Here is a 6,903-nt window from a genome sequence, read left to right as displayed (position 1 = left end):
AGTGATACATCCTCTTTTCTCTACCCTAACCCCAAAGATGGAGAAAGACTCAGTCCTGTTTATCACTCTCCCTTTGCACATAAAGCAACGTGTATAAGTAGAGAGAGGAAAAAAATGATGTAGATACTTGTTCACAAGAGCCTGTATAGCTCTACCGCTTCCTAGTTTGGAAAAATTTCATTAGGAAATCTATTTTTTTCTCTTGTTTTGAGTGGATTAATCGAGAGTTCAAGTCAGATGCACTTGCAGTTTGAAACTTCAAGACCAAGGGTTACCTACAGCTTGGTAAATGTTCATAGTAGCATTTATAAGAAATCACTTGCTTTTTGTAGGTCATATACTGTATTGTAACTGTGGCTATCCAAAACTGTTAGAAATGTAATGGTGTTATTAGGACAGTATTTGGGGTTGGAAATAGCAGGGTGACGGAGATTTTACAAACTTTTGGAAGAATAAAGGTAAAAGACACTCAAAGATGATGCTCCCAAACACCTTTATCTGAATTTTCTCTAATGCTTAGCACAGGTAAAGACTGGCCATACTACAAGGAAAACTCCATTTTCACAGTTTTATTGTGACTTCTTTCACAAAACATCACAATTTGACTTGATAGGGAGGATGAGAAAATATTTTATTGAGAAGTTTTTAGAGAGAAAAGAAATCATGCCACACATATTTGTCACTGATGTTTTCAGTTGCCTTTTCTGCTTCTAAAAAATTTTTATGTACATTTATTGCACACATATATAATATCTTTCTGTATAAAGAGCAAAGAAAAATGCACACCACATTTAACTGCTATCAAACTATAACTTAACTTGCATCATATAAAGCTAATCACAATTAGCTGCCTATCAGTCAGATTTACCAGTGCTGTATTTTTGTACATGTCTACCTTGAAGTATTGCACAAGTTCCTCAACATTCCTACAGCATCCTGCAGTGCTCTGGGACCAGGTCAGGGTCTACAGCAAGAGAATGCAGATCTGATTCCCTATACCTTCCCTGGGTGTTTCCTGGCCCCCAGCAGCATACTTGTAGGGAACCAGGAACCTCTAAATACTGAAGTATGGTCACTAAGTGCACCATGTAGTAGAATGGCATGAGCCCAAAGAATGCACACTACATGTGTTTAATTTGCAATTTTTTTTTGTCATTTCTATTTTTATGTGTTTTTTTCATTATTTTTGACCATAAAAGTCTATGATTCTGGAAAATTTTGAATTCTTTTTCTGTTCTCTAATACAGTTTTTTATATATGTTCAGCAAAGCCAATACATGCTAATGAACATACAAGGAAGAATTTCTACTCTATCCTCCCTCAAGGCTTTGTAGTGAGATTCTGTAAGTCTAAAGCTGATCAGTAAAGGTACAATATAGTTCAGACTACAAGGCAGGTTTAGTGCAGGTATGTATGCTTTGTTTATAGCAATGCTCTCTTACAGAGTTTGTGTTAAAAGAGACTGGTGTTTTGTTATCTTTTTTTCCCGAGCCTCTGGTGTGTGATTAGAAATATTTGTCCCCCTCATGTTGCAATTAAATTTGTCTTGAAAGTTGGGAAAAAAAGAAAAAATGATAATGATTGCAAATATCTTCAAAATGTGAGCTGGTAAAACATGAAATGTTCCTCAGTGTTTCCTTTTTACAGCTGTTACCAGCTCTATTACTGACTCATGTAGCCTACCGTGTCAGGAGTGACTTAAAGGCCTTTGCATTTATGACGTATCTTCTTAAATGGACCAGACCATCTCCTGTTCAAAGCAGCATCTGACTGACATCTCTGTTGGTCATCTGAAAGACAGCTGCCAGCCAGCATCATCATCCCAAGGGAGCATCTCTTCTCTGCTGCAGGGAGCGATGGTAACCCTGACAGGACTGAGAGCAGCATCTGTGCCTCTTTCTGTGTTCTTTAGTATCTTTCATGACTTAAAATTGATCACTACACATGAGGATTGGTATTTTAGTTGAGTTCTTACACATTTTGCTCAGCAATAAAGCACTAAAATAAGCCTGAATTAAGATCTTTGCTTTAGTCTATTACACTGATGGAGCCTGAGTAATTTCCAATTACTCTGGTTTAATGGCACCTTCATGAATGAGTGACAGTATAGTGGTGTAAATAAAGTGTTCTAAAGGAAAGAAGTACATGCTGATGAATCCCTGAAAATCAATTACAAGACAGTAACAATTTTTGATACTGCAAATTACTTGCAAAATAGCTGTGGGCCTCAGTACACCTCTTTGGTGTCTTAATTTTCTAATAAATCTTGAATATGTTTATATGAGTAGCTTTAAAAAGAATTTCTACTAAGGTTGTCAGTGGCAACATTATTGCACCTCCAACTTTAATTGGTCCAAGAGAAAGACATCATCCTCTTTGGGATCTTCTAGTAAGAACAGACCTGAGAAAGAGGTCTAGAGAAACTAGATCTGAGGCATATTTGATAACTGTATCTTCAGAACATTTCTATGTCACAATACAGAATGTAGCTAAAATTAATTCCTCAGTGCAGTTGAACTCAGTTGACATATAAGCTGGCCAGAGGTAAAATTACTTGTTGAAAAGTATGTCCATGTAACTAAATTTCTACACACAGAATATAAGTGAGTGAAACAAAATAACAAACAGTCCAGGACTGTAGAGTTTTTTCAGCACTGAATCTAATACAGCTCAAATTAGTTAAAAAAATCCTATTGTGCCAGGATCTTTTGGTGCCATATGTAATATCTTAGCCCTCAGTTCACTTCCTGGCAGACAAATGTCCAGTTTGGATTGAAAGGGATAAAAAACAGGCAGGAAGAAAAGACAGAAAACAGAAAAAAATTGAGATAATTATCATGAGGGGACAATGCACAGCAAATATATATATATATACATATATATACATATATATATGCAATTTTTAACAGGCATTATTATTTTCTGAATAGCTAAGCATAGATTGACATTTGAAATAGGATATTACAATACTTTTTGGCAGATTTCCACACAGAAAATTTTAGTCTCTGATGGTGCTGCTGTTACCCACAAAGGGCTGTAACACTGCAGCAATTGAAGCCAAACCTTTTGCTACTCCTATGAACTAAGGTCCTGCTAACCACCTTGTTTCTAGCTGGTTTCTGAGAAACAGCTCAGAGCTAAAGGAACCCAGCAGTGCAAATCTAGATGAAAAATAGTTGAGTAAACTAATTCAGCCAAAGACACTGCTAATATTTCTGCTGGTTTTAAAATTTTCCTGAAACCAGTTTATGAAAACTTAACCCTCCATATGCTGAATGAGAGCTGTGTGCCCTAGAAGGAACAAAAGAAAACTATCTCCTTGACTGCTTGAACAGTCTGAGCTCAAGAGGCAATAGGTCGAGGGAAGGGATGATTAGATCACAGAAAGATACTGCATCTAGGTTCCACAATCCTAGAAAGGTACAGCTAAACTGGAGCAAATGCAACAGAGGCTCATGGAAAGATGTCATTTGCGAGGATAAGTGAGAGACAGAAGTTTGTTAAAGAGATGGCTTTGAGGACACCCAGTGACATTCTCCCATAACTACAGTGATGTAATCAAAATGACAGAGCCAGACTTCTTGCAGTGGTGCACAGCAAAAGAGTGAAACAAGGATCGTAAACTGAAAGAGAAAATGTCCAGGATGAATTTAAGAAAAGCTTTTACTCCATGAGGACAGTCCAGCAGAGGAGCATGATGTCCAGGGAGGTTAAGCAATCTTCATGCTTGGGGATCAGCAAGACCCAACTAAAACAAGCTCTGAGCCACTTGACCTGACATGAAAGCTGTCCCTGCCTTGGGCAGGAGGCTGTTTTAGACACCTCCTATGATCCCTCTTCTATTTACTAGATTCACAGAACTGGATGGGTTTTTTCAGCTCACCTGTTGATTCTGTTTAAATGGAAATCTCTTGGATCTTGGAAGCTGGAAAGACACTGTGTTCATCATACTGGAAGCTCTCTGAGATCCTCCATGTAAAGCGATAGCATAAGACTTCCTAAGAGCTTGATGGATACATGTTGTTTTCTATCTCTAATCACTGAAGGTACAAAAAGCTGAAAATAGTTCGTACACCTGAAAACGATATGAAGGTAACTTAGAACTAAATGAATCACACTCAGCAGTTTAATACAGAGCTTTGGGCTGCAAGCTGACCTTGAAGCAAATATATGAATTTCTGAACTGCATACTGTTAGTATTTGTAGCATTTTGTATGAGGGTATGGTTCGTGGCAGATAGTCTGTCTGAATGATCTCCTAGCTCTTTAATCTGAAAGCACAAAGCTGATCCTAGAGCATGAAAACCAGCTACCTCCTTCTAAGATAAATTGAATATCTACGAGAAAAAGTGAAGAGGGCTTTCAATTTTTTTCTTTTTTTTTTTTTTGACATGCATTAGTCCCCAGGATAGATCCACACTTTAAACCATGTCTTTTTGAAAAATGTTAAAAAGTTACAGGCTACAAATTGAGGACTTAATTATATGTCTGGAACTTTTTCTTGCACAGATGAAAAGTTGTATGTTATTTGCTCTCCAGTGATTTTTTGATAGCTGTCCATATAAAGCTACTGAAATCTTGATTTAGAAATCATCACAACAAATGTGTTTCTAGGTTAATTCAATTGGCTGCAATTGTCATTTTTTTCCCACATGCTGTATTCATAGACAGTGTTCAACCTAAACAATAAAAACCCCCACAAATACTAGATAAAGTATTAGACAGCAAGAAAATTAATTTGTTTGAGCAAAAAATTTAGAGGAACTGGAGCCAAACTCGTGGTTTAATATCTTTATGTTTCAATTATCTGGCTGTAAGTTGAGGACCTTAGCAATATTTGCTTTCCTGTATGTTCAATCTTTGGTCTGAGAAGTTTATCCTCTAAATTACAAAGAGCACTTACACATATACATGTACAAGATATGTGATAAAGTGCTATTGCTGGGTTGCTAGATGCTACTGTGATCATCAATGCAAGTAATTAAATAACATCTGAGTTGAACACTACCATCTAATTCTGCAGCTGGGCTTATTTCTCATAATTGTTGAATATCACATAGACATGCAGCCCATTGGGAGTATGCTTGGAGGTTCAATCTTTAAAACTGCTGCAGTCATGAAAAATTACACATTTAGCAATCTTCTCACTTGCTAGCTGAATGAAACTACTTTTGGATAGTTACAGTAATTAAAGAGAAAGAAGATATTTCTGTGTATGGAATTTGAATAATAAGGTTATTTCCTAATTGATCTATGTAAATTGATGAAGATTTTAAATTTCAGCTACCTATGTGTATGTGAAGAGCAAATAAACTCCTTAGATGAACATTTTAACATATATCATCCTTTTGCAGTAGGAATATGTGAGTTGTTAACTGGTTAATTATAGTTTCTTAGAGAAAGGATTTTGAATACTCCAGTACATTTTTTTGATTAGTTATTTGCCACCAGCAACCAAGGATTAGACATGCAGATTGCATTTTCAATTAAAATTAGTCTGTCTTTCAAAAACATCCTTGTCTGCAGTCAAAACCTATGGGTACAAAGGTTTCTCAAGTCAGTGATTTTGAATATCAAATTCATCTTTTGGTATAGCTGAAATAAACAGCATTATACTAATGGTTATAAAAAAGGCAATGAAATTTTGAATCCTTTAATTTGATTCTGAGCTCAGGATAAAAAGGTGGTATTAATAGAAGTTATTTGCTTTACACCTATCAATTTACTCTTATTTGTGTGCAGAGGAAAAATGCCTAGATTTTAAAGGGAATTTGCTGCTTACACAAAGATTTAATGACAGCTTTGGAGGCTGAACTCCTTTACACAGCCACAAAGTATATGTGAGTAAGCTGCATAAAACTTGCAGTACTGCCCTCCCAGTGTGGCACTCATCTGACAAAAGGGAAAACCCTTTTCAAAGTGCATTTGATGAACGCCATTTTAAAATTTGTAAACACGTTATATAAATGTTGGTCTCTGAAGAATCTCATATATTGAGAATATCAGAGACCTGGAAACAAAGGCAAAGAGCAATACAGTGACTAGATTGCTCTGAAAATTTAAAAAAGTTGAAGTGTTTTTTTTCTTTTTTGCAAAGCAAGACAATAGGACAATTGAAAATGTTCAAAAAGTATTATCTCCGTGATGACATTAGGTGTGAGTTATGTCTGTTCAAAGGCTATGACTGACTGAGAATAGATGTACTTTCTCAACTTCTGAGCCATTATTCTGGGACTAATTGTGTATGGATCTATATCCACACATAAAAAAACTGTGCAATATAAATCTACCAGAAGACATCTTAAACATCTTCCTTGCCCTTTGTATAATAATGTAGCTTATGTCTAAAAATACTTCATGTCACATTTTATTTTCAGAAAGGATCAGAATGTCAAATCTAGGAACAGTTTTAGTACAGATACTATTGTGTCTCTTAAATTAAAATAATGCAAAGGTCTCTGAATAAATTAGCACAGTTGCCATGGAAACATAGTGGGCAAGAAATATTTATAGTTGCTGCAAGCAATAATTTTGCAGTTTAATACTTTAAAATGTCAAGCAACACATAATCTCTAAAACAAAATAATTTTCTTTGTCAGTGTGTATATTTACAAATTTCTGTTAAAATATATTTTCATTCCTGCCTCTAGAAAAAATTAAAAATCACAAACCCTCACAAAATATCGGACCCCAATTTTGGTTGGCTAAAAGCATTTTTCAGTTATAAAGACAACATCTTGTCAGATTTAAGTGTGCTATTTTACATATGCGATCATTAAAGTCAACAACTGTAGATTGTTCAAAGCTAATTAAGTTTAGAATAATTTTAAAGTCTAAACTCTAGCAGTAATTGCAACTACAAAAATTGTACATGCCTTATTCATAAATGCAAGATAGCAAGTAT

The 6,903-nt window shown here is 35.5% G+C and overlaps 1 long non-coding RNA gene across 2 annotated transcripts in view; it reads left to right on the top strand.

Annotated features, from left to right (window-relative positions):
• Window positions 1-1,964, top strand: part of LOC108492111 — a 7,377-nt gene extending 5,413 nt beyond the window's left edge. For both annotated transcript variants that reach the window (XR_001873008.1, XR_001873023.1), the window contains one exon: window positions 1,648-1,964. This is a non-coding gene — a long non-coding RNA (uncharacterized LOC108492111). The remainder of the gene's footprint in view (window positions 1-1,647) is intronic.
• The last annotated feature ends 4,939 nt before the right edge of the window (window positions 1,965-6,903 follow it).

The sequence above is a fragment of the Lepidothrix coronata genome, unplaced genomic scaffold, assembly GCF_001604755.1.
Source record: "Lepidothrix coronata isolate B3197 unplaced genomic scaffold, Lepidothrix_coronata-1.0 Scaffold0, whole genome shotgun sequence".
In the NCBI taxonomy this organism is placed as follows: domain Eukaryota; kingdom Metazoa; phylum Chordata; class Aves; order Passeriformes; family Pipridae; genus Lepidothrix; species Lepidothrix coronata.
Note: the sequence above shows the minus strand (reverse complement) of the source record. Positions and strands in the feature narration are given on the sequence as shown.